The sequence below is a fragment of the Equus quagga genome, chromosome 7, assembly GCF_021613505.1.
Source record: "Equus quagga isolate Etosha38 chromosome 7, UCLA_HA_Equagga_1.0, whole genome shotgun sequence".
Lineage (NCBI taxonomy): Eukaryota > Metazoa > Chordata > Mammalia > Perissodactyla > Equidae > Equus > Equus quagga.
The window spans coordinates 130,179,500-130,195,037 of record NC_060273.1 but is presented as its reverse complement, the minus strand read 5'-3'; the positions used below and the strand labels follow the sequence as shown (position 1 = coordinate 130,195,037).

Here is a 15,538-nt window from a genome sequence, read left to right as displayed (position 1 = left end):
GTGAAATGAAAGACAAAACCATTGCCCATGTGACAGGCAGTGTCATACACAGGACAAGAGCTGAGATGTTTCTGACATTACAGTGGTGTAATTTATTGGTATTTGATCACTGGCACATTTATTTGGGGTTTGTACCCACTACTTTGGTTGCCCTGCTGTGTCTTGAATTAAAAGTTTAGATTGGCATTAGCAATTTTAACCACTACATTTTGAACCAAGCAAACATCTTGTCCACATGCCTTTCCAAAAGAAATCCTCGTTGCACAATAAATGGATGCCTTTGCCTATCTTTCTTATTAGAAGATTGAAAATGATATTTAAATGATGCTGTTGCTTTGATAACTGTTTTACATTCTTTAAGGATTGAAGAATCTTGTGACTACTTTAAGGGATTTTTCTTCTAAAAAAAATGTTTTTCTTTTTACCTTTTGTGGCTTAATTCCAGTAAAAATTTTCCACTAAGTGAAAATCCTAGGTCTTTTTCTTTATCCCGAGTAAGAGGTGGGGTGAGATAGAAACACTAAGTAGCTCCATTATTGCCTCCAACACTCGAGAGTTCAGCTTGAAGAAAAATGGTTGACTTTAAAGAATATAGCTTGAGGACAGAGGTGAGAAGGAGATACAGATGTATGCATCTTTGGGACCAAATTTTTTTATTTTCTTTCAAAATTGTTTAAGCAAAGCACATTTCACCAAGTTGAGTTTCAACTTGAGAGATGTCCAGATGTTAAATGGCAGGACTCCAGATACTGAATGTGCTGTGCTTTTAGAAAAATAGAGTAGTTTTTTTGTTTTGTTTCCTTTTGTTTCTTTAAAAATAAAGGTCAAGAGAGACACCAGCAGGAAAGTCAGAACAGAAGTAGATTTAGAGAGAGAAATGCTTTCGTTGAGGAACAAGGGGCTAATCTTTTTAAAAGGAGTTATAGTTTGATAATAGTATGTAGGAAGTGGGTTTAAGATTTTAGTTGACTGTAGACTCAATATAAATCAATAATGCAATGTGGCTGCCAAATAAGTCACTGAAATATTAGGTTGATTTAATATATATTTTATTGTTTTGAGGAAACATAAGCATCCTATTGGGTTTCAGGTGCTACATATTTTTTAAGCTTTTGTATCTGTTTAACTTACAAATGTGATAAAGCTACAACAAAACTTAAGTCCACTCCTGGTACTTGTGTCTCAACAAGAGCTGATTGCATTTTTTTTTCAGGACCATATTAGATTCTAGTTGAGTTAAAAGTTAGTTCTTAGTTCTCCAGGATGATAGAAATAGTAATTGGTCAGAAAAGCCCACAATGTAATGAGAATTATAGAAAAAGTGTTGGGGGAGAGAGAAGATATGTGAGATGGAAAGTTGTCCAAAGCATTCCTCGTGCTTGAAAATAGAGGAGAGCCATGGAAGGTGTGAAGTGACCATTTGACGTTTGATCTGGAACATTCACAGATAGATTTCCTTTGCAAGTGATAATGTTCTATAGAGAAGAAAACTATTTTGTCACCTTTGGTTGCTTGCTTGCTTTCCAAAGAAGAGTTGCTGTCTTATCTTGAAATTTTGTTTCCAACGCAAGAAAACATTGTATTTTAAAAATTGACGAAGTGCTTCCATTTGTAAATACTTTTTTGGGGGGAAAAAAAAGAAATAGAGGGGCCAGCCCAGTGGCGCTGCAGTTAAGTTTGCACATTCCGCTTTGGTGGCCCGTGTTCACAGGTTCAGATCCCAGGTGTGGACGTACGCACTGCTGGTTGTCAAGCCATGCTGTGGTAGGGATCCCACATATAAAATAGAGGAATATGGGCACAGATGTGAGTTCAGGGCTAATCTTCCTCAAAAAAGAAAAAAAACGAAATAGAGTGCAAGATAGTGGCCCCTTTCTCTGTGAATGTGGAGTTCTTAAGAAGCTGAAGATAGAGGGAACAGTTGGTAAGACAGCTAGTGAAGAAATGGCAGCCAGAGACCAAGTAATGGTGGTTAGTAATAATTTCAGTGGCCTGTTTAATCCACCTAGGAAGACAAAACAAATTTTTTCCCCTAGAGCAGGTTAACGCTTAAAAGGTAAGGGAAATACGTTAGAGATCTCACTTGTCTTTAGTCCAGAGTATTCTTTTACTTTGTATATTGCTGAACGCACACACACGCATGCATACACAAGTATGCATCATCCACACAATGTGATTTCAGAGAGGTGAGTACACACTCACACACTCCTTTTGAACCTGGTCACTGTTGCCCCAGATTTTGTTCCCTGTAACTGGAGTCAACTCTTTATTTTGTAGTTAGAAGATGCAACATGCAAATAAGAGTAACGTATTTACTCAGTTTTACATTTTAATCTGTTATATTTCTGGAACGATTTAAAATGCTAGGTATATAAGAAAGACAACTTAAAGCACAGGTTTTTCATTTCTTTTTACTTCCCTGGAGGAGCTGAGGATTGGAGAGAGTTGAGCAGCAGTAATTAGATCTATCACTTACTGAATTGTGTGATCTCTGATTTGTTTCCTCAACTGGAAAAAGAGCTATTATAAAGGTTAAATGAAAGCCTACCTAAAGCATCTAGTTTACATTGGAAACTCAGTAAAATGGTAGTGCCACGTAAGTGGGAGAAAGGCTATAAACAGGGAGAGTTTGGGATTCCCACGTTGACATCCGTAAACGTGTGGTGGCTGTTCCTCCTGTTGCTTAGCAGTAATCAGACACAGGTTATTTGCGCAAAGACACCTTGAATTCATCAGCTGTCTACCAGAACTGTTGATGGAGTTGGTGGAACCACAGAAAAGACTAATTTAGAATATCCTCTGATTCTCAATTTTTAGGGGAAAAATAAAAATTCTTTGGGAAAACTTTAAAATTTTACAGTTGAATTTAATAAAAAATGACATTTGGGTCCAGTGTTAATTTTAGTAAATTAAAATGAGTGAGTTCCAAGTTTTTGATTTATACATGTCTAAAACTTTGTGAGTCTGGAAGTTCCTGTTAGAAATGTATCATTTTGGGGCCGGTCCTGTGGCCGAGTGGTTAAGTTCGTGTGCTCCAGCTTCGGCGGCCCAGGGTTTCACTGGTTCAAATCCTGGGTGCGGACATGGCACCGCTCATCAGGCCATGCTGAGGCGGCATCCCACATGCCACAACTAGAAGGACCCACAAATAAAAATATACAACCATGTACTGGGGGGCTTTGGGGAGAAAAAGGAAAAATAAAAAAAAATCTTAAAAAAAAAGAAGAAATGTATCATTTTTACAGTAAGAACCTCTCATATACCGGAGGACATGAAGCAATGAGTCCGCTAGCCCAAGAAACTCACTTTTATTATATTCTAAATTTACATATATTAAAATTCACTTTTTTGCTGTAATATTATACAAGTTTTAACAAATTGCACATACTCATATAATCACCACCACAGTAAGGATACAGGACAGTCACATCACTCAAAAAACCTACCTTGTGCTACTCCTTTCTAATCGAACCCTCCCCTCCCCCTAACCCTTGGCAACCACTGATATTGATGTATAATTTTGCTTTTTCTGGGATATCCTATGAATGGAATAAAAAAATAGTGACCTTTGGACACTGGCTTCTTTTCCTTGGCATAGTGCACTTGACATCCATCCATGTGGTTGTGTGTGACAGTAGTTTGTTCCTTTTTGTTGCTGAGTAGTATTCCATTGTAGGGAGGTGTTGCTGATTGGAGGGCTTTTGGGATGTTTTTAGTTGTCAGTGATGGTGAGTAGAGCTGCTATAAACACTCACATAGGAAGTTTTGTGTGAATGTATGTTTTTATTTCTCTGGTATAAGTATCTAGGTGTGAGATTGCTGGGTCATATGCAAAGCGGTTAACTTTATAAGAAACTGTCAAATCATTTTCCAGAATGATTGTAGCATTTTGTATTCCTGCCAGCAATGTATGAGAATTCTGGTTGTTCTGCAGCGTCCTCAGCAGTTGACGTTGTCAATTTTTTGTTTTGTTTTGCTTTTTTTTTTTAAGATTTTATTTTCCCTTCTTCTCCCCAAAGTCCCCCCGTCCGTAGTTGTGTATTTTTAGTTGTCGGTCCTCCTAGTTGTGGTATGTGGGATGTCTCAGCATGGCTTGATGAGCAGTGCCATGTCCGCACCCAGGATCCAAACTGGCGAGACCCTGGGCCGCCAAAACGGAGCGCGCGAGCTTAACCACTCGGCCACGGGGCCAGCCCCGTGTTTTGCTTTTTTTTTTAATATACATTCTAATAGTGTGTGGTAGTATCGCCTGTGATTTATTATTTTGTGTTTTCCTAACAGCTAATCTTTTCAGGTGCTCATTTGGTAAAGTATCTGCTTAAATCTTTTGCCCATTTTTCAAATTAGGCTTTCTTATTGTCGAGTTTTATGACTTCTTTATAGATGTGAACACCAGGCTTGTGTTTGATATATGACTTGCAAAGATTTTTTTTTTTAATCGATAGCTTGTCTTTTCACTCTCTTTATAGGATCTTTCGCAGAGCAAAGTCTTTACTTTTGATGAGGTCCAGTTTATCATTTTCTTTTCTTTTATGGTTTGTGCTTTTGACGTCATATCTCTGCCAAACCCAAGGTCACAAAGATCCCCTTCATGTTTTTCTTTCTGATAGTTTTGTAGTTTTATGTTTTACATTTCGGTGTATGATACATTTTGAGTTAGTTTTTGTATAAGATGTAAGGTGTAGGTTGAGGTTCTTTTATCTGACATATGGAGTTCCAGTTGTTCCAGCACCATTTGTTGAAAAGACTCTCCTTTTTCCATTAAATTGCCTTTGCTCCTTTGCCAAAAATCAGTTCATCATATTTGCATGGTTCTATTTCTGGACTCTGTTCAGTTTCATCGATCTGTGTGTCTGTCCTTTTGCTAATACTACAGTAATTTTTAAAATTGGGGAGTGTGAGTCTCCTAATTCTTTTTGCAAAATTGTTTTAGCCATTGTAAACCTCTTTGCCTTCCCATATAAAGTTTATTGTTAGCTTGTCTCTACTTGAAAAGAAAATTCTGCTGGGATTTTGTTAGGGATTGTGTCAAATCCATAGATCAATTTGAGAACTGACATATTAACTGTGTTAAGACTCCCAGTCCATGAACATTGTAGGTCTCTCCGTTTACGTAGGGCATCTTTGGGTTCTTTCATAAGTATTTTGTAGTTCTTATCTATTTTTAAAGTAAGAAGCATCCATTAATTCTGATGCCTTAGGCATTTTTCACCCTTCTTCCTAACAAAAATGTTTTTTTAAAGTCTGATTTCATTTTCTTTCACTGCAGTAGGAACACCAGGAAACTCAATCATTTTTCCAGATTTCCACTTTATTTAGTGCTGGACCCAGGCCCTTAATGGTAGAAGGTCCCCCTTGCTTAGGGCAGTGACTGTGTGTACCAATTCCATTGATGGAGCCAGCATCTCGTAAGTCACACTCGGGCAGAGAGTGTCCTCACATCACTATTTCCTTTTTCTCTCCTTTTCATTTTAAGTTACAGTTTCTATCTTTGGGGAAAAGCAGGAGAAATCTAATTTGTAATGGATAGAACTAGTTGTCCACTCAAACAATAGAAAACTGAGTCATAAATTCTGTCTTCATAAAACTCCTCCATACTTTTGGAAAATGACTCATTTTTAGGCAGCGTCTGCCACAGATAGTTGCCAGAAAATGATCTAACTTGGATAAGCATGATGCTTTGTACAAGTTTCAGGGCCCCTGTCGAGAAAGTATTAGCAACTGGAGACCATTGTCTGCATGTCTGTGTGCCAGGCTGATTAGTTCATCAACACAAGTCAATGTAGCATTTGGAATGTTTTAGTTCAGTTCTTCTCAACGGTTAGCTTGCTGCAGAATCACCTGGAGAGCTTGTTAAAACACTGATTGTTGTGTCTGACCCCCAGAGTTTCTGATTCAGTAGTCTGGGATGGACCTGAGAATTTACGTTTCTAACAAGTTTCAGGAGTTGCTAAGGCAGCTGGTTTGGGGACCACTTTGAGATCCATTCCTCTAGTTTATCTGATTGAGTCACTAAAAAGAATCGATAACTTTAGAAAGTGCAACTGACTGAATTTCCCTAAGATCTTACATGTTTATGATGAAATCATGCTCACAGTGGTGGTGTGGAATGTACTCAGGCGTCTTGGGTTATTGAATGGGAACAGGAACTCCTCCACTCGGAGGCCTACCTGTTGCAGATGTGGAGGGAGGAAAGAAAGCTGTGTCATGTTGCTTTCTGCCTTCTCCTTTGGTCAAAGAAGGGTGGGATGGATAACTAGAAATTTAACAGTTTAGTCTTATTTTAAGATTGGGTCTCAGGTACTCTTGCCTGTAGGAGATGTAAGATATTTGATTCTATTTCCTTTAGCCAAAAAATTTCATGCTAAATTTTCTAGGTTGAAAGCAGACTTAACTTGGATGCAGAGAGAATTCAGCAGTATTCAAAAGGAATTTGCAAGATGACTGTGTAATTCATTCTAAAATGTTCTAAAATGCTCACCATTGACTGAAGGGTTGGCTCCTATGTGTGTTGATAGAGCATAGATAGTATGGTAGAGTGGAAAGATCAGTCATTAACTAAGGAAATCTGTGTTCTTTTGTGCCTTGGATGCTCAATGTAGTGGCCTTGGATGAGGCATTTAATTTATTTGAGTCTCAGTTTGGTCAGGAAACAGGAGTTTTTAGAATAGATGATCTTTTAAGTTTCTTTCTGGCCTTGAGATTTTATGTTTCTGTTTACTTCCAACCAAGTAAATGATGCCTTACCTTACCTCTCACCTTCGTCCATTCCCATTATAAATTGAATGCCTTTCTGACAACTGTATAATACCCTGATATCAAAACGAGAGGAAATGTAATTAGCAAACTCATGAATTTCCTTTGCCTTAATTTTCAAAGGAAGAGATATTTGAATCATACTCTATGCTCTGTTCATTGAGATCTTGCCGTATCAAATTCTTGCTACCTGTGTTGAAATAGGGAATTTGCACATCTTTCTAAAATGAACTCTTACTTTTGTCTGCAGATGTCAAATAGACAAGGCACAGCTGAGTAGGAGATGAAACTGTAGCTTGTTGCACATATAATATATGGAGGGCTGGAGTTTCTAATCACTTTTGGTTCAGTCAGCTGTGCAATGATGGCTCAGCTTTCGTCATCCAGCCCTGAATAGAACTGGAAGATCATCAGCAGGCTATTCTGGAGCCTACTTTTCTAAAGTGCTTTGAAGAGAGAATTTTTCATCTACTAAGTAGTGAAGAGCTCCTGATTAATAATCGCATTTCTTTTAATTGGCTTAAATTGAGGTGATTAGGAGGGAACAAAGGAGGGGTGAAGATTCTGGATTTCAGAGGCTCGTTAGCTCCTGATTCAGGTGGTTATGCACACACTGGGCCCAGGACACCCTATGGCCTTTCTTTACCTGCTCTCTGAGGCAGACAAGATTAGACAGACCCCAGGTGCTCTTCGCCCACTGATCCTTGCCTGTAGATTTAAGAAATCTTAAACTCAAGAAGGAAGCTGCACACACCCTGATTGCTTCAGGAGTCTGCAAACATGGGGCACTTGCTCTGAGATGGGTGTAAGCCTCATTGGGTCACTCACTGTAAGAAGGACCCCTGCCCCCATAAGGAATAGAACAGCCCACTCTCAAATTCACCTTGGAGTCCAGCAGAATTCATTCCAGTCTTGATGACTTAGGGAGTCAGATGGCCTTTGGAACTGAATGAAATGCAGCACCTTACCTAAAAGCCTGACTACCTACCGGCACCTGATGCCCATGTACTGTGACTTTATTATCTGTGCGACATGTCCAAAACATTTGAGTTTTCAAAACTCACAAAGGCTGGGCTAATTGGTGTATCACAGTAAAGCCATCTGACAAATTTTCATAACAAATCTAGAGAGGCTGGGAGGGCTTCTGTTGCTGCCGTTCTCCAAAGGCACCCTGGGTTTGAGAATCAGCTAATACTGATCCAATGACGCACAAACTAAAACTCTGGGATTATGGAAAAACAGAATTGAAGGCAGTGTTGACCTGTCAAGTTATGTGTCTGGGCATAAGTAGGCCACGATTTCTCCCTTTGCTTTTAACATGGATTCACAAAGAATTTCTTTGTTAACAAGCAGAAAACATAGAGTTGAACAAGCCAGAGGAAGAAATGATATCATGGCCCAGTTGAATCAACTAAGAAATATTTTTATATTAAAGACATTCTTTAACCTTATACCCATGGCATTCACATTCTTGTGTGTATTGAATGGAAGATTCATTTGAAAAGAAAGTTGACATAAATGGCCTCGTTAAAGATTTAAGGAATATTTTGCAATATGAGACTCACTACTTAAAATATGAAATATATTTTTCCTTCCCACTAATATTTTACAAGTTTATGGTGACATGAGGACAAGGGCACCCTGCAGTTGCCTTATAACTTATCATGAATGCATGCCTTTTGTCCACGTATTCAGCGAGGAAGCTCGCTTTTCCTCTGTCTGATTTTCGTTGGGGAAACCCATGCCTGTCCATCATTTGTGTGCGTCTGGTGTGTTATGTAAGTGCCCTCCCGTGACATGCCATTAACTCTGGATTTGAGGTAGAGCTGAGTCTTTGCATTTTCAAATACGAGAGAGATGTTACCTGATACTCAGAGAATCTTGGCTGCAGTTTAGCAGCCATCTCTGGATTAGTTTACTGTTGTTTTATAATACTACTTTTTTGTTTTAACCAATTTCCCATTGTTTGCTGATGGAAATTGTTTCATGCTGGCAGGCAACTGTTAGGCAGTTCTGGGGTTTCTGATAAGTGGAATACCCATGTCGCTACTCATGTCAGCAAAACGGTAAGTTGGGTTTTTGCCGATCATACTTAAAGCTAATTTGAGACTGAAAATCTGGAGCCATGCAAATTTATAAATATAAGTACTATTTAATAGCAGACTGTGTTAGCTGCCTTAGTGGTTGAATCTTCAGTGATTGCTTTTTTTAATTCTGTGTGGGGAATTACTTGGAGATAATCTGGGAAAGGAGAGAAGCAGGAAGGAAGAGTGTGCAGCAGGCTGGGTGGGGAATGAACAAAGCTGTGGGCTTAGGGGTTAGAGCAGGCGTTCTTATACTTTCTGTGTGCCAGGAGCCCACCTACAGGCTGAGTCGTCATGGAACTCCTCTCAGAATTATGTTTGAATGCATGAAATAAGACGAGAAGGACTGCAAAGGAAGCCAATTGTATTGAAAACAATCATCAAAATATTTAAGAAAACAAATTTGTGATAGCGTAGTCTCTGATTCGTTACCAACACACAAAATAACAACCTCCAGTGGTGGATCTGATGACTACTGTGATTTTTTAAGTAGTGATGAGCATCAATAATATTTTGAAATTGACAGCCACTGTGAGGTGATATGAAAATATATTTATTTCTATTGGCAACAAAGTCAGGTACTGCCAATACCTACCCTGGTTGGTTGCCTACATTCATAATGGAAAGAAAATGCTAAATTTCAGGTCGATGTTAATGAGAAGTAAAATGTAATTATTTTCCTGTCCCAGTCCCCAGGCCGGGAGCCCATGGATCTCAGATTAAGATCTCCCTGGTTGGAGGAACTTGGCTCAGATATTAATTTGGCCATTTACTGGCTCTGTGACCTTGGCCACGTTAACTGAACCTCACAGAGTCTGTTTCCTCATCTGCGATAGCATGGAGGATACCCACTTGGTCCTCGGAAGGCTTGGGAATAGCATGCCCGGGCTCACTCCCTGTATAAAGATGGTGGCTTGAGGCATGTTATTTCCTCTGATTGGCTTTCTTTTAGCAGTTACGTTATAAAATGACTCTTGCTACACTTGCGGACATGCTGAGGCAGACTTTCTACTAGGTAGGGAGCCAGAAACCCAGATTATAGTGAAAGCAGAAAATCCCTTTTACCTTTAGATTTTCTTAATGATAGTTGACCCTTAAGGGGTATAAGGAGTGGGGTTATGGTACAATATGAAGGCGAGAAAGCATTATAAAATATTTGGGAAGGAATCTGTTAGGAAATTTCCTGCTCGCCTTGTTGATCCAAAGCGTTTACTTGCAAAGAAACAGCCTTTTGCTCGTTATAAAGGTTTTAACGATAACTAGAAATGGCATCGCCACCCAGCGTATTTGGGCACGAGCTTTTCCGTTTGTCCAGTAGCTCTCCTGATGATTGATTGGCTGCAGGGTGTGGGCGTGTCTTGGCTGCTTCTGGAAAAGGCAGGACCACCACCTTCTCCGATCACACCTTCTACCCCTGCAGAGCGTCCAAAAGTCTGGTTCCTCTATTAGGGTCTGGTTTAATGTGTGAGTGTTATTACTTAAGAGGAAACTCAGAAGGGCGGATACCGTGGATTCGTATGAATATTTTCTTAAACAAACGTACGTCTCAGGCACAAGGATGTGTTCGTTTTCCAGCTCGCCACATGAGTCGGTCTGTGCACGGTGCTGTGCAAGCCGTCCTGTTTCTCTGATGGCTTTTAAAGGCAGGCCCTGTAGTGTCAGATCATCCCATCTGTGGGGCTGTGAGGTCTGTGAGGCAGTACGGTTTCAGAGTTTCCTTGTCCCTCGGGTAATACTAACACCCCATTTAATGTCTCCTTTTCATCAAGACCAGATTTGTCGTCTCACTTATTTCCCAGTGTCTGGCCAAGATAGTGATCTTTATGAAAACAAACTGGCAGTAACTCAAACCAGATAAGATGAGAGAGCTTCGCCTTGGCAGAAGGAAGCTGTTAAGGGGAACAGATGGAGACAGTGTCTAAACAGCTTCAAGAAGGTGTATGCTGGCTTATCTCAGAGGCGCTTCCTGTCTCCCAAGGGCTGTTTGAGTCAGGAGAGCTGCTGGGACCTGAAGACCTTCCCCAACCGCCCCCTACAATTCTCTATCGGCCTAGCACTCGAGGCTCACAGGAGACCTCTCCAGCTGTGCTCTGACGTTTCTGAAAACAGAAGTGGGAGTGCAACACAAAGAGCAAATACCGTAAACTGTTACTTGGTATCATTAGAAAAACAAGGTCTTGCAATTGATAGAGAATTACAAAATATACTGTGTATAGATTACTCATTTTCAACATATAATAATTAAATCACCAACACTGAAGACTGTAATTGTCATATTAATCTCTGAAGGTGTAGACAGGATTTTGGGAGTTTCCTGGGCCTGGCCATTGCTGTGATCGTTAACGGTTCCTAACCAATCTCCTGCCTGCCTGTGGATGCTAAGCCTTCTGGGCAAGGGGAGGAAGACACAGCTTATCTGCATTCACCAGAGCCCAGGTCTTGGCTGTTAGCAATGTTTTACACTTCTCTTCTGTTAATCTAAACTTCAGAGTACCTAATCTGCCTTATCATGTATTAACTTGCTAGCTCACCTCCTTGTCTCGTGGTTTTCTTTCTTCGGATCCAGCCTGTTCAATCAGAAAGAAGACTGCATAGTTCCTCAAATTCTACTTGTACGGTGTCTTCCTCTTCACAATCTTCCCTTTGCTTCCCTTTCAAGTCTCCATTCTGGCCATCACGAGCTCATATGATGTCTTATCTTAGTCACCTTGTTCTCTGATCACCAGCATGGATCTTTGGCCTCGTGAAGGTGGCTAGTTTATTGTCAGATACCCCTTATTCCTTTCCATCTTTTCACTCGTGAGATTTTCTCTCAGCCAAATTCTATCCATTCTCCCAGCCTCGGTTCTGTGTTTTTCCTTCCTTCCTGGAGCCATTATTTCTTGGCCCACACTACCTCAGCAGCAGCATTGCATCCCTCTCACTGTCTGTCCCACACGCTTTGGTCATTTGGAATATTTGGTTTTATATCGGTCTTTTTTGTTTTCCACATATGACTTGTTTCCAGGAGTTAAAGCTCCTCAATAGAGGGGCCTCTGTTCTATTTACTTTACACGTTGCAGTTACTAGCAAGGCGCTAGTATACAGTAAGTGTTCAATCAATGTTTAGAGGAGGCAGGTGAAAGACACCACAAGTTAGATATCTCACAGGAGGAGATGGAGCCTTGATGTAGTCACAACATGTGCATCTGTTTTACAGAACCAGGAACTCAGTTTTTCCTACTTTATTCAGAGTTGATCCAAGCTCAGGGAACTGATTCACAAAACCAAGCTCAAGTTAGTGACTGCCAGTTCATTCACAATGAGAAATCTAACTTCTGGGCAACTGGAATATCTGTATCAGCTGCTCAGTGCATCCTTTTCCTTGTGGCAAGGTTGCTCTAGGGCCATCGATGGCCAGGATGGCACATTTGAAGCAGCTCTGAAACCCACTGTGTGCTCTCTAGACTCTAGGGCGTGGTGCCACAGCCTTGCACTTTAGCTCCATGTCTTCCTCATAGGAAACTCTTTGCTTTTAGGAATTGAAGGGCTCATCTGTAGACTTGGGAGTAAAATCTGGTCGGTGATGTTCTGAAGGCCAGATCTGAGTTGCTGGAGAAGCAAAGGGAATTAGACAGGAGCAGAGGCACAACCCAAACGCTTTGGAACAGAACTGCCCAAGATGGAACTTGGGGTATGACCAGACCCATGGGCCAGATGAATAGTATTCCTGAGCTGAGAGAACTGGTGACTCTGAGTACAAGGGAGAGGACAGTTTTGAAGGAGCAGCTGGCAGTGTGGAGTGACGCTGATGGGAGATCAGAATATGAAGGAAAAGTATGACTGATGTCTGGTTAGTTTCTTTATTTTGTTTCTCCTGAAGCTGATTTGGCTGATAATTTACATATGAATAAGGGATGTTGTGAATAAGTCATCTTCAAACTAAATTAACTGAATAATTTTCACATGGAACTTCAGAGGATACAGAATAATACACATAGGCATAAAAATGCTTATTTTTAAAGTATGATTTAATGTGAAATTCATAATACTGATAGAAGCTGTGGGGGATTAATTCCCAGGATACTGCGTATTGTCCTTTTAACACTGGAGAGGATTTTTACAATCTCAGGGCTATGTGTCAGGAGCCTCTCTGTCCATGGACAGTGTCAAGGGCTGTTTCGAAGTGGTGTGAGCCCAGGAAGTCTGGTTGAACAAACACTAATGGATGGGCTGATGGAGAAGAATTTCCCATCTCTGAGCGAGTGATAATCACTCAAACGTATATAAGAAGCTGAATGCAAGCTTTTTGCAACTGCCAGTAATCATGTTTGCCTAGTGCACCTTGGAGCAAGGAGGGTTTGGTTGGTCTAGAACAGAGGCTGGCACACTTTTTCTGTAAAGGGTCAGATGATTTTGAGGGTCATAAGGTCTCTGTTGCAACTACGCAGCTCTGCTCTTGTAACGTGAAAGCTGCTGTAGACAATACAGAAACAAATGCGTGTGATAGAGCTCCAATAAACTTTATTTATGGACATCAAAATTTGATTTTCGTATAAACCTGTGTGTCATGAAATACTATTCTCTTTTTAAAGTTTTCCAACCATTTGAAGTATAGAAAGTATCTTTGACCCACGGCCTATAATGCGCCAATTCCTGGTGTATAACATAGAAATAGGATGGGTTTAGGGGAGAAATGGTACAAAATACAGGCTGCTATACATCTATAATAGTGTGGAAGGGAACTTCATCCAGCCTTTCTTGGCAACTGATGCTGCTTACACTGTTCATTTGCAAAAGTCATCTTCAAAACCCATGATTTTCTTAACTGGTTTCTTCAAACTGATTATCACGTTTCCCAAAGTACTGTTTTTGTCACTTGATTTTACAGGGTACAGGTTAGTACTAGATTTCTCCTGTTTTAAAACAAATTGTTATGTACACAAATGTGCATGTATCTGTGCATACACCACACACACACACACCCACGCACACACACCCATGCACACGCACACGCACACGGGAGGGCTCTACCTTCACAGTTTCGAGTCCTTCTAATCTCCTTTTTAATTCCCCACTCAGTGGCTCTTCATGCTCCATGTGTCAGTTTATTCTGGATGTACGTCTTAGTTTTCTTTTGGTAAAGTCCTGTTTCTTCCTATTCTTGCTGACAGAGGAAACCACAAAAAGGACTTCTTAAAATTAAGAAAACAATGTAACTTCAGCGGTGAATCTTCTCTACTTTGAGAAGAATCAGAGTTTGGGGTCCGTGGTTGACATCTAAGCCCCTGATGCGGAATTCACTCAGATTGGGAGCCTGTTGTAGAGAAAGCTGAAAAACGTCAGTCGGACATTTACAAAACAGCCCAAGTGTGTGAGCCTGTGTCCCGATGATGAGAGCTGTTGTTGATCCATGGTTAGTATGTTAAGACTGACAGGTGGACTCCATTCTTGGGAACGGTATCTTTTTTAAAAAACATTTGATTATTCAAGGAATACATGAATACGTTCTTGTCTTTTAAAATAGCATGAATGAGTGGGATTTCCCACTTGACACAGCCTCCCCCCTCAATGCTGCTTCCCTCCCCAGAGGTAACCATTGTTCTCAATTTTTGTGTCTTTCTAATCCATTTTCTATGTGTTTACATAAATTTTCATAAAATATTTCTTAATATAAAAATCATACCATATGGATTGTAATGAAAGTTGCTTTTTTGTTTTTTTACTTCATCTTCGAGAACACAGGTCAGCATCTTTCTTTTGCCATGCTTTCCTGAGGATAGCAAAGGGGACAGGAAAATCTTTCTGTGACTGACACTGTGGTGAGACGACCTCTGTTCTCCAGGTGTGGTGGCGTTTTAAAGCTGACTCTCTCATGGGATGCTCTTCAAAGCCCCCTCCCCCCATCTCTTACTCCCTTTCAGCCCCTGGAGCCCAGTGGTCCACCTCCATTGCTGCCTCCTAAGGTCATGTTGACCCTCCTGACAGCCCTTGAGGTCTGGACCTAAGACAAGCCCTGGATTGGCTCATTCTCTCCTGTGGACCACCCCCAGCCCATGGAGACATCTAGCACTCTTTGCTCCAACAGACTCTGAGAGGATGTGCCAGTACCAATGCAGAAGTAACTTTCCTTCACTCCCTGGATGCCAAGGCAGCTAGCCATCCTGCCTCTCATGTTCTAGATTCCCAGGGTAAGAGTCCAACACCAGCTGTCTGTGCTTCCTTAACTGTGGGGGACTCCTATGAAAGTCCCCACTGGTCTCACCAAAAACCCTCTTGTGAGGCAGGAGGGTGCTGTTCCCACCCTTCACCTAATGGGGAGAGGGAGCTGCACGGGGGTCTCACAGCAGCTCTTTCCAAAGAAATCCTCGCCCAGACCTTTGTCTGGGCCCTTTTTATGGGAGAGAGACTCAAGTCTGGTTTTTGTTGTCTCCCTTTTGCACATTTTCCAAAGGTGTTTCCTAGCTCCCTTGGATACCTGACGTTGCTAGTGTCTTGTGTTGGAGTCAAAGCTTTCAGTGTCGCATCCTAGTGACGTTAAGTGCGGGCTCTTCTCTTCACGAGGGATGAGGGGATTATTGGGTCCTGGGGCTTGTATGATAGAAGACTGTCAAATTATTCACCAAGAGGGTCTTAGGTACCCACTACATACTTGCCAATACTTTATAAAATTGATCTTTAAGTTTTTTGCCAGTTTATTAAAAACTATGTCTCACTAT

General features: G+C 40.8%; 1 protein-coding gene across 2 annotated transcripts in view; it reads left to right on the top strand.

Annotated features, from left to right (window-relative positions):
- Positions 1-15,538, top strand: part of IQGAP2 (IQ motif containing GTPase activating protein 2) — a 267,686-nt gene that overhangs the window by 89,019 nt on the left and 163,129 nt on the right. The window lies entirely within an intron of this gene.